Genomic DNA, 20,675 nt, shown 5'->3' on the forward strand with positions numbered 1-20,675 from the left:
TCAGCAAGCTTCTGGCACATCTCCTGCCAGGTAACCGGGAGGCTCCAGCAGCCTGACCCTGTGCAGGATGCCCTGGGCAAGGTGGCAGTGGGCAGCCAGGTCTCAGTGTGCTCTGGAGGCTCTCCAGGCTGCCAGCAGAGCCAGAGCTCCTGCTGAACATTGGGGCAAAGGCAGGGGGCCTCACACCCACCTGGGTGTACATTCCTCTCGTGCTGATTCCTGTGCTGCTGCAGAGCCAAGGCAGGAATTAGGCATCCCTCGCTTTCCTCCACCCACTCCCTCCGAATGGTCTGCATGTGCTTGTGTGCAGCTGTGGGGGGAATTTTTAAAGATGGGCTGCAATCAAGAAATCACAAGCATGGAGAGCAAGGCTTAATTGCCAGCCTTCCCACACAGAATTTTGGATGTGGAAAAGAAACTGAATTATAGGTTTAACTAAGTTAAATACTTTCAGATTAAAGCATGTGGTTGCACACATGTCTGTGATAAATTTAGGTGATTGGTGGTGAAATCTGCATACACATTCTGTGTGGGTTTTGTGCCTCTGTGCTATGGAAACGTGTGGATGGTATTCTGTGATTTATATTAACATAGTGAAAGACACATCTTTACCTGGGCCTGATAACTTCCTTTCATCTCTTAAAGACCTTTTTATTTACCAAGAGGAGTTGTTATTTTTGCTTTCTTTTTTCCTGAACTAATTTATTATTCTTTTTTCCTGAACTAATTTATTATTTTAATAGTTTTGATAACATTGACACAGGCCATAAATGTGAAAAGGTACACAGATTTAATAATCTTTTTAATAATCTTTTTAATAATTCAGTGGGTTTACATTCTTAACAGGTGCTATTATTTAATAACATAACAATGTACTCGTTACCACCTTTATACCAGTAGTAATATACTACTTAACATGAAAGACCTTCAACATTAAATACTGGATAAGCATATATTTGAGGATGTGAAAAAAGTAGTAAATATTTCTTGGTGTTGATGTACACACATAATGCAAGTCTTGAAAGAAGACTAAAAATCATGTCCTCTCCCTTGCGATCTTTGACTCAATACTGTAGATAGGAAGAAAATGGGGGTATTTTTGCATAATCTGTGTCTTTTCTCTGCAAAGATGACTGGGCAAACTCTGAAGATGTATCTCAAAAAGACAAGTAACATTCACACTGGATGTCACTCAGGTTAGCTAACCTGGCAAAAGCCTACTTAAGTACTTTACTCCAGCCTTCTTGAAGACTAATTAAAGTACTAATTTAATGGTTAGCATAGACTTGAGCCAAGTAGCTCTTGTCTCAGAATAACTCCTAGCCTTATTTATATTATTTTAATGATTTTTTCGAGATGCAGAATTTCTTTGTACCCAAACTGTATAAAAGAAATTTACACAGGCAATTATTAGTCTATGTGAAATCCTGTTCCTATCATCTTAGTCATGAAGCAGCCTATTTCATATTGCTAATGCCAGTGATGACATCAGTCATGCCAATTATGCCACATATACGACACAGCCATGGTCTGGTCCGGGAACATTAGGCCAAGTGGTTTCCGTGCAGATCCAGCATCCATTCTCCGTTCATAAGAAGGTAATCTGAAAGTAATGTCTTCCCTTTCCTCATTACCTCTCCCGTCACAGCAATTAGTTCTGGTTTACAAATCAATATTAGAAAATGAGATTTTCAGTTCTGTAGATTAGCATTTACCCCCAGAAGTAATGGAACGATACCAGTTCACACTAGAATTTGGTAGCTGATGGGCAAAAATTTCAGGTCCATTTTCACACTCAGGCCTCTTCCTCCTTCTTCCTTAAGGGTCATATGACTGCTTGAATCACTGATTTTTCTAACATAATATTAGGCATGAGATTGCAGATGGTCTTTATCAACTTACAGGTAATGTGCACACTGGGCAAATTAAATATTGAAATGGATTAGAAAATCTCCACATGAGAAAATGGGTTGTTGTTTGCTATATTGCTGCTGTAGTTTTTAGTATACATGGGGTTTGATATATAGGCTACCCAAATCTTTAAAAAAAATTCTGAAAGAATGGGAGTGAGGTAGCTAATAGTATAGTGGATCAGTTAAAAAATGTGTGGTTAACTTTATCTTTCAAAAAGAAAAGCAAAACCACTTAAGGTGACTTTCTTTTGATTGTTCTTTTTAAATCAACACACTATTGATACTAACAACAGCAAGTTGTGCTGTTCTGGGTGTTAAGCTATGCTAATTACATTTTCTTGCAGTGGTGTTACTAATGATTTAAACAGTATCTCACCCCTCATCAAGGATAGGACAAAAGATGCCATTGCAATCTAGTTCCTTTCGTGGCAAAAATGAAACTCCTTAATTAGGAGCTCTGTACTCTTGCCCAGCAGAGGCGTTTACATTGAAGTGTGTTTAACAGTCAGTGTAGCAACAATTGTGGGCATCTCAAAATAAGAAAGTATTTTCCTTTGGCTACTACATCTCCAGCCCTGAGAGGTGCTTCTGTTACTCAACTTGTATTGGGGCAGAGGGGATTGAGGGCATTTGTGTTCCTTCAGGAGCAATCCTTTCTTGCTTAGCTACACAACCACAATACCACCTTCATGCTCACTGTTGGTTTAGTGTTTATAGATGTGCTTTGTTTTTTGTTTATCTTTTTAAAGTTGACCATAGGCAGATGCATATTAGTAAAGGAAAAAGCCAAAACAGAGAACAGGAAATATACTGGTAATACACTGGATTTATAATGTGGTGATCAAAATTGTGATAAGCTAAAAATGAATTTTAGTGGCAAAAACAATCAAAGCTTTAAATACAGAAAGAACAAATCCCTGTGCTTACCACATCATATTACCTCAAAGAAAATGTATATAGCTAATTATTTTTTATATTGATTTTATGCTTTCTGTCTTATTGCAATGAAGAGGAAACGACAATTTAAGCATATATCCTTTTTTTCTTTCTGAGAAAATTAATAAAATTACCATTGCTTGATAGATACATTTAGACTCATGAATGTGAGGAAAAAAACCAGTAAGATAAGATTTATTTTGAACAATAGAGAATATTTGAAGGAGAACACACATATAAGGCATGGATGGAAATATATCACTCATTTAATATTCATGAAGAGCAATGAAGAGGTGTAACAAAAGAGAAAGATAGATGGTAAAACATATTTTGAAATGGTGTAAATCCAGCATAACACCATTGAAACTTATTTTTTTACTTGTCTTCATATTTACCGAGAATTTAACCTCTAACATATATTTTCTTGTAAAAAATGGTTTGGGCACGATTTTTCTAATACTTGGTCAAGAAAGATCTGCTGAATCAAACTGTTGTAGCTTAGCTTTGGTTCACCATATTTTAGTTTGAAATTTATTAATGCTGATTTGTTTTGGGCATATTTATGAAGCAGGGCAGCTCTCTGAATAGCACTCAGCAATTCCAGAAACAAAAGGATCTTCTTGCTTGTCTGGTTTCCAGCTAGTTTTGGTGGTAGAATCCATACACATCTATTTTTCCTATGCTGTTGATTCAGGATGCAAGGATTGCTTTTTCTATTATGTGTCAATTCAAATACTCATGAATATTAAATGTATAGGAATTGTTTCCACATAAGGAGGAATGAATTCAACTCTTAAAAACCTTTGACCATATAAAGGTAGGAGACTTTGTCAAGTCCACAGCTACTACAAATAGAATGCAAAAATACGTCTACTTCCCTACTATATACACATTATAGATTAAAAAACTTTTGATATTCAAATGACTTCACAAAGATTCTGGCAAAATATGTGTTGAAGCTTTCCAACTATTTTTATGTGACATTATTTTGTAATTTCAGCTCGATCATTAATTGATATACTGAAGTGTTATAAGAATCCAGCAATTATAAATATGTACTCCTACAAACAGTGGGCTTGACAATCGAGGAACATTTGTTTCTAAACTTACATATAAATATATTATGCACATTTATGTAAATATATATCTATATACATTCCATGCCTATATTTACAGTGCTTGTGTTAGTATATAAAACCAACACTAATATTGCATAATACAATACATTGGTATTTGTGTCTATGTAGAGTTGTCTAGCATAGAAATACGGGTAATTTTTAGTGATGTCTAACTTAAGGAATATCTAGAATCTTGAATTTGAAGAAATAAATATATGCCTGTGTTTTAAGTAAAAATGTACAGTTTCATATATATGTATAGGTCAGTAAAACTATATTTAATCATATATATAGACACTATACATTAATAGATTTACTTGTTATCTTTTTTTACAATTCTATGCATATATCTTTTTAGAAGCTGAATATTTTCATATCTAAGTTTATAGTTTCTCTGCATACCCTTAACTTTACTAACTTTCTATTTAATGGAAGATATTTTAATAAAATCCAACTGATATTGATGCCTTTTTGCTGGTCCTAAAATCACGAGCCAGGCACAATTAGGTGATAAAAAGGGGTTACCTTCATAAGGATCCCTAGGTGCACAACTTGCTAGATGGAAAGCGCCGAAGATGCACACGTAACATAAAGTGCATACAATTTTTATATGTTCAGCAAATTAGCATAACTGACAAGAATTCCCAGTTAGAGACATAAGTGATGAGAGAATTCTTCCCTGGTTCTACGCTTTTGTGAATTACCCCCCGCCTTAGAAAGGAACTAAATTTTGTTCATGAAAATGTGTCTCAGAGAGCTGGTTTCAACCCTGGCTTCCCAGAGAATGTAACCTTGGACCCCCAGCTTGGAGCGGCTGGGGAATTTATTTTGTCTTTCAGTCTAATAGTAGGGAAAATGCCAGCTATAAATACAATAATGGGCTACAGAGCTACAAAAATATATGTAAAGAATATAGAGAATATATAAAAGCAAAAAGGCAAAAATCAATTCGGCATCAATATGTAAAGGCATAGTATGTCAGTGTAATAGTGATATGTGTTATCAAACATTTAGATAAATGGCACCTTCCTTTGCATTGTACTTAACAGATTGAGAGTGTTACTTTATATAGTGCCAGTTCTGCAAGTTTAACATGTAGTTAGAACATCATATCCAGCCTGGCAAAATGTAGAGCTCATGGACTTCCATTATTTTTAGATTAGAAGCAGCTTGATACTATTATCATATTATTATTAAATTAGATACTGTTTGATAGACATTTCAGTGTATAAATTTTTTTATCAAATTAAAATGATGAATGGTCACAGCAATTAGTATAGAATATTATTTGATATTACCTAATTATTTGACCCAGAAATGGATGCAAAAATATAACTAACTGGCTATGTTTCAGTATTTGCAAAGATCCAAAAATATAAAGTTGTTGCATGGAAGAGGATTGATGTAGGAATAAGCTCTTTTACTACAGTGGTTTTCCAGCTACACTTATTTTATTTCATTGAAATATATTTAAGGCAGACTTTATAAAATTCTCTCTTTAGTGCAGTGTTATCTGCAATGTCTGTTTCCTCCATTTGGTATTTCTTTGTCATAGTTTAGAAGGATAACAGAAAGTATTAATACAGAATACCAAAATTAGTCTTTCATGGGGGGAAGTGTGTGTGTGTTTATTATTATTTTAGATGCATTTTGAAGTTCTTCATGTGTATGACTGTGGATAACGGACAATGACTTTACGATAGTTCTAAGTACTATGAGATTAGAGGGTTTTGTCTGCCCAAGTTTCCTTAAATAATATAAGCCATAGTTTTTTTAACCTAATTTCACAAATTTAATAGTTGGCAAGTCTTTCACATGCTACTATTTCCTTCAATTTTAGTGGAAATGATGGTGTTGAAGGTCTAATCTATTCAGGAAGAACAAAAGAATTAAACAAAATTGTGAATAGTGCAGCATTATTATCTTTGTTCTCATGACTCTGGTTTCCAGGGAAGCCAGACTACAAGTAAGTAAAATATACTGTCATATTTTTCCATGGTTCTGGTCAAAACTCTTTAGACAACAGATTTTAAGTCCATGTTCAAGTTCTAAACTGCTGTACTGTAATGACCTCTTGCCTGACCCTTCATTGCTGATGTGTTTTTAGAAAATACAATGCTTGGAAGTTGTTGGTGGAATATAACTCATGACAGATACTTCCTTGGAATGAGGATTTGTGTAGAAACAGTAAATAATAAAGTGATAAATTTGGAAATTAAGCAAGTAGATGAGTATAAAGGCAAACCAAAAAACTGTTTTAGAACACTGGGCACAGGTTTAGGAAATGTAGTCTGCCTACCAGAGTAACAAAGATAGTGGTGGTAACAGGAAAAGTAACAAATAAGTAGTCTTCAAAAGCAGAATATTTATAGGTTTTAGCATAACAAAGCATTTTGTTATAACTGATAAATAGAATGAGTTGGTTAACTATTTTAGTGCTTTACCAGGGAATGATCAAGATAGTTGGGGGCATAAGGCTGAAATCACTCAACGTGGAGAGTAGGCTAAAACACACAGTATTCAGTGGCTTTGGGAGGTGTGTGAAGGGTATAAATGTGTATGTCTATGCTTTAGGTATGTATATTCTGAAGTTATTTTAAAACATAACCTCATCTGAATGAAAATATTTTAAAAAGTAATATGCCAGAAAATACATTTTCAGACAAATACGAAGGTTGTTAATAATAACTTTAAATAGGATGAAAACCCACCCCAAAATCTGGATGCAAATATCTCCCAAATAAGCACTGCAGTACACTCATTATTCAGATCTTTTTCAAGACTTAATTTAATAGATTAAATTACTCCATGAAGAGAAACCCAAATTATTTTAACTCTGACCAGTTATAACACACAATTATAGGAGGATGAGATGGAGACGGAGAACAAAAGCATTTTAGCTCTCCATCTTGAATAATTTTCAAGACCTCTTATATTTTATTTTTTTTACATTTTCTGATCTTAAAACACACACAAATTTAGCAATGATCCCAGTATACTACTTTCAGTTTTGGGCTTTACAAGTGTACATGTTATGTTTTACTTTGGCCCTCTTTCTTCAGTAAAATGTACATTTCCTATCAAAACAACAATACTTGTATGTTTCATTAGCACCATGAACCTTACATAGGGTTTATACCAAACAGAAGCAGTGCCTAATTTGGAAAGCTTCAATAGTCCATGCCAAGAGAAACTCCTGCAGAAGGTCATGGACTGGAAAGCCATGTTGGGTTGCTAAAATACACTTTGGACTAAAAGCCTGATATGGGTGACGAGACTGTGTGTTCCCTTTCTCTCCTGCTTTTACCTCTCCCCAAAACCAGTCATCCAGACCCCTATCTCTCCTGGCATCCCTTGACTGTCCATGAAAGCGTTTTATATTGCTGAGAAGGACACTGTTGCCCTTGAGAGCAAACACCCACATCAAGGACTTGAGGCAAGGGGATTCCTGCCCTTCACAGCTTTTACATCTTGTTTATAATATTGCTCTCACCAATCTATTTTCCAGTTGTCTCAAGTCAGTGAAAAATGAAAGAGCAAAGAAAACTTGATTTTATCATAATGTGACTATACCAAGTTACTCTTACGCCTTCTGAAAACACAGCTTAAGTAATCCTTACCCTTTTAGAGAACAAAAGCTTAGTTGAAAGTGCATTGTTTTCACCAGTAGAATGCTTATAATATCTTGGTCAGCTAATAAACATGTAATATATCACTGACTTTCTTGATGATGGATCTAGATGGTGCCAGCAGGATTGGGTTTTTTAATAGCCTTCTCTCTTTTAATTTTTACTGGCTGGAGTGGAAGTATTTCTTTTCTACATATTTCTCCTTTGTGCAGCATGTTGGTCCTATGCAATATCTGAGTTTACAACAGTAGAAGGGGCTCATCTACAGGGCTATTCTAGTTCCTCAGACAAACACACTTGAAAGACTGGACCTTTGGGTTCCTTCTGTATCTTACAGGTCCCCTCCATTAAAGCTTACTAAACCATTTTCAGCTGTTCCCAATTGCCAAGACGTGAGTCTTTGTAGTAGCTAGAATTCAAAATTTAGAAAATTCTGTGCCCCCTACTAGCACCTGTGTTTGTACACACACTGTGACTCCTCTGTAAGAGCTCCCTGAGATAATGACCACTGAAAATCAGAGAGAATCAGAAAAAGACAAAAGCAATGAGTCCATAGACAGGAATAGGGTTCTGTAGAAATGTTTTCTCCTGTTCATCTCAATTATGACTGTCACGCTTCCATAATTTTTTGGCTCTTTATATTTTTGTATTTATTAAATGAACAAAGTTCCGTCAGTTCAACTGAAAGCAAGAGGATGTAGTGGTTTAGGGTTTTTTCCATGCTCACATAGTTTGCATTTCTTGAGAACTGAAAATTTCCTGTCTAAATGTAATCTCAGTCTTATTTTTTGAAACCCTGGGACCACAGGCTCCCAAACTTCAGTAGCCTCCCCCCTGAAATTCATCTCTCTGCTTCTGGAGATGTCCTGGCTATTCTGATCTGTGAGACTACAAACCTGAGTGTTGTTATTTGTTATGATACTGTCAAATTTTGAAAGAGATTAAAGATGAGCAACTGTTCGCAACATGTGTGTCTTGTGGTAGAAGCATTAAGCAGACTTGTTAAACTATAGCTAATGACAATGTGTGCAAAATTTATTTCCAAATTAAGTCAGTAACATATGGAGATTATAACTCATTCAAACTGAATTTGAGCAACATCTATCTTATTACTAAGTTTCTCTAAAGGGAAAAGAACATTCTGATCACTGTATGAATGAAGGTTCATCTGAATAGTTATTTACAAGATTTTATTTCTGCTCCAAAGACTGGAAACACACGCATGCAAGAAATCCCTTCAAAGGAATAATTCAAGTAGTTATTAAAATACTGCAAATAATATCTGAATGACATCGTTTAAAAAAAAACCCAAACCTTTAAAATTCTCAATCCAAGAACAGATATTTTCAATGCCTTTCCCAATATAACAAACTGGACTATATTCTGTAAACTATAAAAGAGGAAAAGTATATGTACAGATAGGTGAGAGATGGATTGAAGTGAATGCTTGCAAGTGAAAGCTCCTGTGTTTTTCCAGTAGTCCTGGATCTCCTGGTGACCCCACGGTCATTCCTGCTTCCCCTGTGCAGTTGGCTGCTGGGGCAGTGGGTCACTCCAGGATGGCCCTACCAGTGCTGGGGCTCTCCCGTTGCACAGAGTGCTCTTCAGCTAGGCAGGAGTGAGCTGCATTTGCTTTGTGAGTAAGTGTTTGCTGTTGGAAGACTGGCAGTGAGGGTTACAACTCATCTCATTTCAAAATACAACTCATTTCATCTACATTGAAAAACCTGTCATGTGAGGGAGCTCCTGCATTGAGGCTCTTTTTCAGCCCAAGGGTCAATAAGACTATAGCCCTTACCTTACCAAAAGGACCCAGGAGGTCATGCAAACGTTGGGTAAATTTATATGATCAGTCAGTCTTTTCTTGCCTGTGCCCCTTAAGTATGGGCAAACATTGTTCTTCCCCCTGCCTTTGGTTACAACCTTCAACTTCAAAAATATGCAGAAGCTTGTGGGGGAAAGGGCATTATATTAGCCATACAATAATGTTTTCACCCTCTTTTGAGCATTTCTTATGATCACTCTTGAGGAAAAACTGACCTTTCCAGTCAAATCCACCAAATAGAGCAGCACCATGAAGCCTTTTTGTGTTTTTTACACTTTTTTTGCCTCTGCTGAATAAGCTTTCTTTTCAGACTTGGTAGACACATGCTTCTGAAACTTCAGTGCGCTGAAATTCCTATGCAGGCAGGATGCTACTAATTACTGCAGTTCTTTGGGGTAAGAATATTATCAGAGGAACCTTTTTTTACCCCTTTAATTTACTTGATTACTTCCAGCTTTTTTTCATATTTGTACTGGTTGAAAACCTTTGTCTGAACATACAGTGAATTACTCTGACTAATCCTACCTCTTTAGGTTAATAATTTTCTGGTAATCTTTTTTGTTAGAAGAGGTTGGGTAAAGAGAGTGCTAAGCTAATAAAACATTTTTATGATCAAATAAAAAAATTAAAATAAAGTCTGATTTTTAAGTAGTTTTAAATGGGTTCTTGCTCTTCCTAAATCATTTAGCATACTCTCACTTCAAAGCAATGTAATTTTTCTGTCAAAGTCCCTACCACACTTTAAGAAAAATAAAAGAGAAACAGCAAATAAAACCAATTTGGAGTTCTACTATTAAATCTCATCATACTTCATTTCAAGAGCAAAGACTTCAGATTTTAATGTGTACAATATCAAAATAATTTTGAATAAATTAGGAAGCTATTTTAGTCTAATTTTTGCATCTATTGTGTGCAGAATTGAGTGTTTGCAGTATAGGGGTAAAAGTAAATTGTTGTGTTACAGGTAAATGATTGTCATAAGTTAAAAATTCAGGTGTGGGAGAGCTTATTTTGTAATGACTCTGATTATAGTTTGCAATGAAACTGTCACTCCAAGGAAGAAAACAACAGAAAGTAAAGCGGAGGATGCTTGCTTGTTCATGTAGTTAGGTATGGGTTTTTTTCCTGACATGTTGTAAGCATGGTAGGAACCCTGGTTCACCCTGAAGTTCAAGAGTGGAGTGCCACATTGAATGACTCCCGCTTGCAGAACAGACTCTGAATCTGCTGTCACGTGTTTTCCTTGGAGGAACTCATTTCCTTCCTGAGGAGGTCTGCAAGGTCAGGCAAATATCCGATCTTGGAAGCTGCGTGTCTCAAGGCTGCTCTCTCTGAGTCATTATTTCTTCAGAAAAATTCGTAGGAAAAGTCTGTCATAAACCTCAGAGAAGCTAAGTGCTTCCATAATGGGAAGCTGCATTAAACTGCGTGTGCCAAGCACAAGAAAAGTCTTTTGAAGCTTTGGTGTTTTGTTTTCTAATGCATTATATACATAATTTCAGTATTCTTGTTTAAGATTCACATGTAATTCTTTTCTAGTGCTGTGAAGCAGTATCACTTTGCTAGTGGGGGGTAAAAGGTGCCCTGTTCAGTCTTTAAAATTTGGCTCTATTACTATTTTTGCTTTATATTGTGTTTATAGCATATACCAAATTCTGGTGTGAGGCAGACCACCAAAATCCCGCATTGCTTCAATAAATGTTATTGGATTTTTTAATTATTATTTGCTTGTTTATTTATTACTTATCATTGACAATTTAGGATTTTTCTTACTTGTACTCTTAGCACTGAAGGTATATTATGGGATAGCTGAACTAATTTAACAAGCCTGCTGCCACCAAAAATTGTTTTTTCTGTTATGTTGCTCTCCCTGTCTTTTCTGCATGCTGCTGTCATCCCACTGGAGCAGCTTCAGTAGTTGTGCAACCCTTTGGTGAACTAATTCTCTACGTTTTTTGCTGGCTGTGAGCAGCTCTAATAGCACAGTGGTGCAGGCATGCCTGCGGTGGGACCACTGAGTCTGCTCCATTTTCTCCCTCTTTAGGCACCCAGCAGTCTCCATGGACTCCACAAGTGTACTCCGCCCCAGATGCTGATAGTAGATGCATAGATTAGATTCTTTAAATACAATTGCCCAGCAGGAATAACAACTTAATGGCTGGTTTCTGTGCATCCACCATTTTCCCTTTCCTGTAGCAGTTCTTCCCTACCTCGTCCTCAGCATCTGTGCCATGTCTGTTCAATCCCACCCTAGCTATGCCAGCTCTCAAGAGCAATTTAAAAAACCACTCTGCATAGTAACTGAATAATTTCCTGGATGTCTAGCAAGTTGAAATTATGCAGTGATGGGTCAGACTTAGTCTGGTTCTGGCACAAAGTAAAGACAAGGATCTGACAGATTAAGACAAGAAGGAAAGTGATTGAATGAACTTTAAATATTATCCTAAGGAAGGAGAAGCAATTCCAACTATAGCCCTTAAGTGAGTATGACAAAAGGGGGTACAGCAACTTCTCTATGTGCAGCTGTTAAGGGTTGTTCTCTTCATCACTATGGACTGTTTAAGATATACAAACATGACATAATTTGAGGAAAGCTGAAAACAGAAACTTTCTTTTTCATTGTGTTTTTTAAGTGGCCAAAAATTATTTTTATCATTAAAATTACCAGTATTGATAGACAAATCAAAATAAACTAGAGATACAAACGTGGTACTATAACTGTCTATAGAAAGACTTTTTTCAGTACAAAAATTCCCTGCAGAAGTTATGCCCCTCACATGATGTTGGCATTCTGGCAAAAGCTTCTAGTGTGAAGCTGTGGCTTTTGTTTAGAATAGTGGTAGGAGAACAAATTTTATCTTAGGAGGTTTTTTACACCCCAGCTGTGAATTTTGCCATATGATTAGGCTTCATGACACCCCCTAACTTACTATAAATCCTCCGGAGAGTTAAAAAAAATTAAACAAATATTTCACAAAGCTGGCTTAAAGTTTGAGCTTGGAAATAGTTGTAGTACTCATTTGGCTTCGATTTCCTTGAGAACCCATACTAGATTTCTGGTAGGGATATAATACTTTTCTGCAGAAAAGATTAATCCATGAAAAATTTGGGCAAGACTGAGGATTTGTTATTTATGTATTTATTTTGATTTATACATATGACTGGAAATATTCCTGTAATATTCTTTGAAATACAGTAGAATGGAACTCTGTTAATTCCCTTTTAACCACAAACCAGCAGGAGTTCAACAGCTGAGCTGCAACAGGTGTAGATATATCTGATTTTTAAAAACTTTTGTCAGAGCTTTCCCACTTTCTCACAGACTGCAGGATCAAATGGGCTTGGGAGTCATGCTCACTGAAACAGAGCTATTTTAAACTAAATAAAGAGCAAATTCCAAAACACACCAGAGCTAATTTGCCATTGTTTTCACCATAAACCATAATGAATCCTCATCAAATGAATGCAGCTGCTATGGTGCCGTATCCAAAATAATGTAATTAAATTGCTGCTTGGGGAATTTTAGAGTATAAATTTGGCAGAGACTCATTATTGGCAATTCGACAGCGAAGCATTTATAATCTTATCCAAAGAGGTGATCCTGTGTTCTGTCACTCTAAGAACAGAGAGAGGAGAAACAGAACCAGGATGACAAATGGCCAGACCAAAATCTGAAACAAGAAACCACAAGAACTTAAGGCTAATCCAAGCCATGCAGGAAAGCCTGTTGGGATAGCGAGTGGAGGACAGGATGAGAAAACTTGAGTATGTTACATCAGAAAAATTCCCCACCACTCTCTGCAGTGACAAGGTCAACAAGGAAAGAGGCTCCACCACAGGGAGCCTGCAGGAGCCACAGCTTTGCCACCATCAGGGTCAGAAGAGTCACAACCCTGATCAGGCAAGGGTAACTCTGGGGCCTCATGCCCCAAGCTGACTCCTCCTCCCTGCCTGCTCCCTTACAAAAACATTGCCCCCCTCTTCTGTCAGGGCGTGTGTGGATGCTTGGCTGTAACTGCAACCACCTCCTCCATCTGGGGGAAAGCAGTGATGCTGGCCTCTTGCATGGTGAATTCCCCAGAGCTGCCAGGATCCAGGCTGGCACATGGGGAACAACTCAACATCTGTAAAAACTTCTGTGATGAACACATCATTGTATTTGCTAAGGCCATTCGAGATCAAACAAACTGCCATTAAAGTGCTGAGAGTTGTGATGAAGTGACTACTACAATCAGTTTCTTGATTACAAAACTGTAAAACTAAAACCAGGGTCACCCAGTCTCAGAAGAAAGCAGGTTGTATTTCTAACTTGTTTTAAAAGTGACCACAAATTGAATTCTAATTTCAAGAGAGAGGAATTTGCGTTTGGGCCAAATCTGAGCCTTTGGTTTATGTTTAATAAGCCTAAGGTTTACGTTAATAAACCTTAGTATGCCCATTCTAATTAAGCTTACATAAAATATTGCAGCTTAGAGCATACTTTTGTTTAACAACAATGTTTGTGTTCCTTTATATGCTAGGCAACTCTCCTGGGGTTGTGTTTCCAATATGAATGTTCATTATTATGAACATTATATGGCTTCATAATCGGATATCCATCAATATTTAACATTACATGTCTCCAGAGTAGTTACCTAATGCTTCAGCTCAGGGACAGCTGATTCAGATGAAGCCAACAGAGTCCTTCAAATTATCTTTCTTTTTTTTTTTTTTTTTTTTTTTTTTTTTTTTTTTTTTTTTTTTTTTTTTCACCTTTTTTTTCCTTTTTATTCCTTAGTGCATAGCAGTTACTGGCAAATCTGCAGAAGTAGCAGCTGCCAGGAGATGTAATTGAAAAAGGGGCTTGGGGGAGGGGACAAACAGAGGAATTTCAAAGTTTTGATGAAAACCAAAATAAATAATTTGCTAAAGAAAAGTGTAGAGATCAAATGTTGAGATTAAAGATAAACACATTCAACAGTAAAGTTCACAGAACTTTAACTTTACAACTTCGTGTGGAAAGAATATTAAAAATACTAAGAGGAAAGGGTTCAAAGTTAGATGGGAATCCCTATTATATGTATATACTTGGAGAAAAACTGTATTATGAGTCTTGAAGAAAGAATGAGCCTGCTTCATCCTTCTGTTGCTCAGTATTGACCAGTAAACATTCTTTTGTATGGAAATAGAAAACAGTTATTAGAGCTAACATTTGACTTCAGGTAAGTGTTCCAGAAACATAAATCTACTCTAGCAACAGACTGATGTCTCCTGAATTTGAACTGCCACAAAGGGAAGTTAAAGAGAAATAGGCAGGGTGGGATTTGTGGATTCGTCATGGATTTCATGAGTTTCATTTGTTTATGTAGCTTTGCAAACCCAAAGCTGTCTGAGATCTAGAAAAACAAATATTCATGTCTTCTTAGAGGTTTGTCAAATGACAGATTGCTGGCAATCTTAGTGAGAGGCTGAAATAATTTGTTGCCAAGTTGTTTCAGCTCACAATAAGCTTAACAGTTATCCTGGGTTTCATATGCAATACCTTCGTTGTTGCTGGAGACAATTAAGTGCCTCTATCCTGTGCCATACCCAAAAACGTTGTAGCAGTTGCTGAACAACTTCACTGTGATTTTTTTTCACATTACTTGTTGATGACTTCAGCTTTGGCCTTTTTGGTCAGGTTATTTGGCTGCTGTAAAGCTCTGTGAAGTCACTGAGAAAATGTTGGCATAATCTTGAGCTTAATGGAAGGATCAGACTGGCTTTATCCTGCAATTTAGTCAATAGAGTTGGGTAACATTTTTAGTGACTGCAAATTCATCACAAATGGAGTTTTGAACCTAAAGCTGTTTCCACTTTTTAGTAGAAGGGCAGAATTTGTTTGAGGTAAGGAAAAAGTAGCATGGAGATAAACTCTAACTGTGTTAACCCCTGTTTTACCCGCTAACTCAGGGATTATGGAATTTGGATTTAATCTCAGCATGAGGGTTTTAGAAACAACACCACCCTCTACAAAAGGACAATGTTTTTGAGGAGAAAGTTGGAGGAAATTTGGAGCGCTCTCTTCTTTTTTCTGGCCCCATCTCTTGGGCCCCGCCAGCCAGAGGTGATGGGCTCTGGGGTTCTCAGCCTGCTGTCTTGGCTACTTTGGCCCACAAAGTCCCTGGCAGAACACAGCCTTGGCACTCACGCTGCTGCTGACACAGCTTTAACAGGAGGGGCATCGTTGGACAGCTTTGCCCTCCTGCTTCGTTGTCCATAGAGCCTGGATGTTCATTCTCTCCCAGAGAAATGGGAACCCCAGGTCAAGTTTGTTCTTTTCCCAGTCCAGAGTAGAGACCAAAGAAACAGCCACTTTTTGCTTCCAGTATTTCAGTTTGGCTGCTGACCCAGAAAATCAATTACAATCACAGCCTTACGTAGTGCAGAATCAGGTAATATTCAGTATGACAGTGAGTATGTCTGGCCTATGTGGAGCTTGGACACCTGCAGAGGCTGCTTACTACCTACTGCCTTATTCAGCTCTCTATAGTCCTTTATAGTTTCCAAATGAATCTCATTTTCTGTGCAGGTTTATTTAAAAGAGATATGTAGTAAGTTAAGAGAATACCTTTTTTTTTCCTTTTTGGCACAGTAGATCTACAGACTGGTCTTAGATGAAGTTCAACTAATTTATATAGTAACAATAGTGAGCTGATATTTCCTCTGATACTGAGATTTGGCAGAGAGGACCAGAAGGAAGTGTTTCAATCCAATATATAAGACAACAGTAAAAGGGAAAAAAGAGATTTCCTCTTTATTATGTGAGGAGAATAATATATTACAAATAATTTCCACCCATTAAAATGCTCTTTTGTTCTTGCAGCCTGGTTTGGGATTTGTGGCCAGTCAAGTTTTGATCCTTGTAATGTCTTTGCAACATTCCATCTTTGTTTCCTCACATCCACAGCTTGCCTTTGCTTGTGTTCCATCTGATCCCAGCTGTTGACATTCATTAACCAGGACACTTATTACTAAAGCACAACGGTCAAAGTTTGGCCTGTTCCAACCCAGCTGTTGTGGCTGGATTTTTGTGGTCCTGAAATCCAGTCATTTCTGGATAACTTTGTCTTTAATCAACTGACCAAATGTAATTTAGTCACAGCACTAGTGGGCCAACTTCCTTAAACAGGGCTATTTAAATCATTTTTGTGTAGCTTTGCAAATCCTGAGGTTAAATCTCAGGCTCAGAAGCTTCCACAGAGTTTGCAGAAAATAACTTTGTGCTGTTCTATCAGCTTTTTTATTGTTTGCTTGAGTTATCCCTCTGATCATTGGATTCTACATTTTGGCACCACAAATTAATAGTAATTGGAGAAAGAAGAAGGAAATATTTGGTCGTTCTTGTTTTGCGTACCACCAGCAACACAGCAATGTTACATTAGTTCGGGTAAGGCAGGTTTTCTTTACTGAAACACATGGCTGCTGTTGCCTGGTTTGTACTACAGGCATTAGGAAACTCTATTAGAAGCTCATCCCTGTAAGCATTATTTCAGCCTCAGAGATCTGAAGGGCTTCTGTGGTTTGTGAACCACACACTAAAAAAGACCTGAATTGCTCAAAGGCTTCTCCACTGGCAGTGTACCATGAAGCCTGATGCGTGTCTGATTCGGACACCGCAGGGCAGCATGTGGTTAAACGGCAGAAGGGACCAGGAGAGATGCTGCCAAGTCCTGTGGAACACAATACCAAGTTCCCCAACATGGCAGAGGAGAGGAAGATTTTTGGATGCCAAGGTTTTCAGAACAATCAAGAAATGGCAGTAAGTACTGTGATGCCTCGGGAAAGGGCTGATTCCCAACCACTGATTTTTGATAACTTTAGAACATGCCAAATGCCAAAAGAGTGCTTCTCTCCTCTGTGCTCTCCCATTGATTGTAGCTAAAATCCAGAAGCCTAGAGGTCTGAACAACAGACCATAGAGTGAAGTCCTGGGAATTAAAATTATCCAGATAATAAGCAATACAAAATAAGCAATATCAGAAAAAAGTTGTGTTTCTGATCAGTTCAAATTTTTGGTTGATTTCTCTTATTTTAAACTTAACTACTATCATAATGCACCTCTCCTTCTGAGAAGCAATGGAGCTTAATTTCTGCAAGGACTCCCATCTAAAATGTTATTTTCTATTTTTTTTTTAATTTAAGTTGAAATTTACAGCAGCAAAATTTTGATGACAGAATAAAGTTAGAATGGGAAATTTTAAATTTTGTATTCAATAGCTTTTATGTGTTATCCAGGGGTCCATTCCATTGTAAGTTAACACTTTTCCTGACATACTGATACTCTAGTAGATAATGGATGGCATTTATCCATTTCTGCAAAACAACACCTTACTAGGGTAAGTGGAATTTCTCACTGATGAGCAAGCTACAGGACTAGTTTTTACTCGGCTTTTCATCTGAATTTAGCTTGTATACTAATAATGCACTTTTCCTGCATCAACTCTGCATCAGATCATGAGAATGTTTTCTATTAGCCTTGTCCATTCTGCTCAGCCAGACTTCGTGGGTGAGAAGGGCTCAGGAACCTACTGTGGTTCCCTGATTCTGGCTAACTGAAGTTCATCAGCATTCATGATCATGATGTCTTTTTCACATTCTAAGCCCTGACAAGTTTGTAATAAAAAGCTTCCATATACTCAGGTTTTCTGAGGTGAGTCCTGTCTTGGATTGTGCAAATTTTAAAGGCCAGAATTTCCAGATGGTAACTAATAGCTCACATGCTTCTAATTTGGCCGCTCTTCATCTGGAACCCTAAACATCTTTGGGATTTCCAGCAATCACTACCCAGGCATGTGCATGCTGCTCTTCACCTGTGCACAAGAATTCTGGTGCTGTCAGGACATCCCAGCCTTCCTGAACATGAACTATATTATATATTCAGTTTCAACTGTGTAATAAGCCTTCAGAAGGTACCTGGCAAAGGTTACACAGTGCCCACAAGGCCTTTGCAGCCCCAGAAATTCTATGCACCTTCAATATTTCACTTTTATTGAATATACAGCCAGTGTTCACAGCTTTTACATCAGGAAATCTTGCCTAGCAACAGCTCTTCTATGTAACCCAAGCTCCTGACCCCCTGGATTGTCCATATTACAATAGACATAGATGGAAACAAAACCACCACCAACTTTGTAACTGCAAAGAGGTTTTTGCACAGTTAAAGTGGTCCATTTTACTTTTGCTGACCAACTTAACACTGTGTTGTTGCTTCACTAGAAAAACTGGCCCTGTTGAGGAAATACTTCTAGTGAATATTTAAAGCTTATATAAATGCCCTGCAAGCATATTGGTGTGTGGGGCAAGGAGTTCTGTCACTAGGATATTGTGTGTTTGATCTTCATTTCATTCTTTATTTCTCCATTTCATTCTTCTTTTTATTTCATGCATAAACTAGTAGCCTACCAAGCTATGCTGAAAATAGTTGGCAAATACATCCTGTCTTTCTGCTAATACTTCCAATTCATGTAACACTATTTCAGTAGGAATTTGGATTTCTGGAATGACTTATGGTATCTGGTCGCTGAGTTATAACAGACACAATATAGTTAGTGTCTGCTTTAAAGAACAGGAATTGATGTCTCTTTAAAACTCTTTTTTTTTTCCCTTCTGAGACAGTATTCTTTCCTTCTGAGTTAAGATAAAGCTACTCAACTACTTTAAGTTTTATAGTATATAATTACATTTCTTTTGAGTATCATAATGCATTTTTTGTTTACAAACTTTATGTGAAAAGACAGTAATTGCTATGTTTCAGAAATTCCTGGTTCTAACACAGATGCTTAATAATAAGATATAATAAGATATAATGATAAGATGCTTCTGAGGCAGATATTTGGTGGGCCTATTAGTTTTTTATTGACGTTTTATCTGGAAATCATCAGGTTTCATGGTCCTATTGTTGGTGTCTCTGAGAATTAAAATTTGCTATTTGTCTGAAATGAAGGGCTGCTTATAAACATACAAATTAATTAGTGAAAGGTCTTGTTTTACTGTAATTTAAAAGTATTTCAGGACTTCTATTTTGCTCAGTTAATTTGTAAAAAATATAAAAGAGAGAAAGAGAGGAAAGAATGAAAATCAGACGAGAAAATATGTAAGAAAAGAAAAGGTAAATAAAAGCTGTGTAAAGGCCCCAGTCTTATTCATGGAAATTGTGCTGTTCACTTAAATGGGAGCAGGAACTTGCCCTTTAGCAGAATGACTGCTTACAAGACATGGGACTGTCATTATGTAAAATGGTTTTGTGTATTTGCTGTATTTTTTTCATGTCACCCAAGAGCTAAAGACCCCCAGGCTAGCATTAATGTCTAATACAAGTTTTGTAAACCTTTTACTTTCAATGATAATCTGCAGTCTGTTGCAGCTCTCATTCTGCTGTCAAAAAAAAGGGTCTTTAGTGAGGTTAAACATGAGCTGTTCATGTCTGAGAACTTGGCAGAGGATGAACACCAGAGTCTCAGTTTGGTGTCTGATGTACAATAGGTGATTTCACAAAGCACCTTTGCAATTTGACAGCTTTGTTTGCAAGAGACCTCAGGACTCAATGAGCCTGTAGTGAATGACTTAACATTACACCATAGAAACCTGCCTCTGTAGGTCAAGTCTAAAGTTAAATCACTGACAGTACCGCACTTCTTGTGCTGTTTTGGCCCTAAGAGCACAGCAGGAGACATCTAGCTCAACTCAGACATATTTCAGTCTGTAAGGTACCTTTAGGTATGAAATGTGTTTACATCTCTGAAATTGACTGAAGAGCTCAGGGAATATAGATATGACATCCAATGAGAAACTTTCAAATTATGTTTCTTAAAAACTATTATCCAGAATCACCAAATTAAATCTTACTGTAAATACTGTGGGTTATGTTTAGGGAAGCAGAACTAATACCATGCTGGATTTTTCTACTCTGGCTGCAACCTCTTAAAAAGTACCATCCAGTTTTTATCATCAATTTTTAATGGACATTGCAGTGTCTGTATCCTGTGCTTAAGAGGTTGGTGACTGAGCTACAAAAAATGAAGGCTGCACAATGTCAGGGACACTGAGAAGGAGTTAGGGACACTGAGAAGGAGTTAGGGAACTGGTTCCAAGCACAGTCTGCAGGGGACCCACAGCCCATGGACAAACAGGCAAAAGCTCCACTACCAGCACACACAGAGGGAGGGGAGCAGTAATGCAGAAGAATGGAAGCTTGAACAGACAAGGACCTGCAGGAGGAAGAGACTTCCCCTGA

The 20,675-nt window shown here is 37.2% G+C and overlaps 1 protein-coding gene across 7 annotated transcripts in view; it reads left to right on the forward strand.

Moving 5' to 3' along the window:
* MID1 (midline 1) overlaps positions 1-20,675 on the forward strand; it is a 242,505-nt gene that overhangs the window by 148,786 nt on the left and 73,044 nt on the right. The window lies entirely within an intron of this gene.

The sequence above is a fragment of the Corvus kubaryi genome, unplaced genomic scaffold (assembly GCF_017639235.1).
Source record: "Corvus kubaryi isolate FWS band 111438036 unplaced genomic scaffold, C.kubaryi_AGA036_p1.0 133, whole genome shotgun sequence".
Taxonomy (NCBI): domain Eukaryota; kingdom Metazoa; phylum Chordata; class Aves; order Passeriformes; family Corvidae; genus Corvus; species Corvus kubaryi.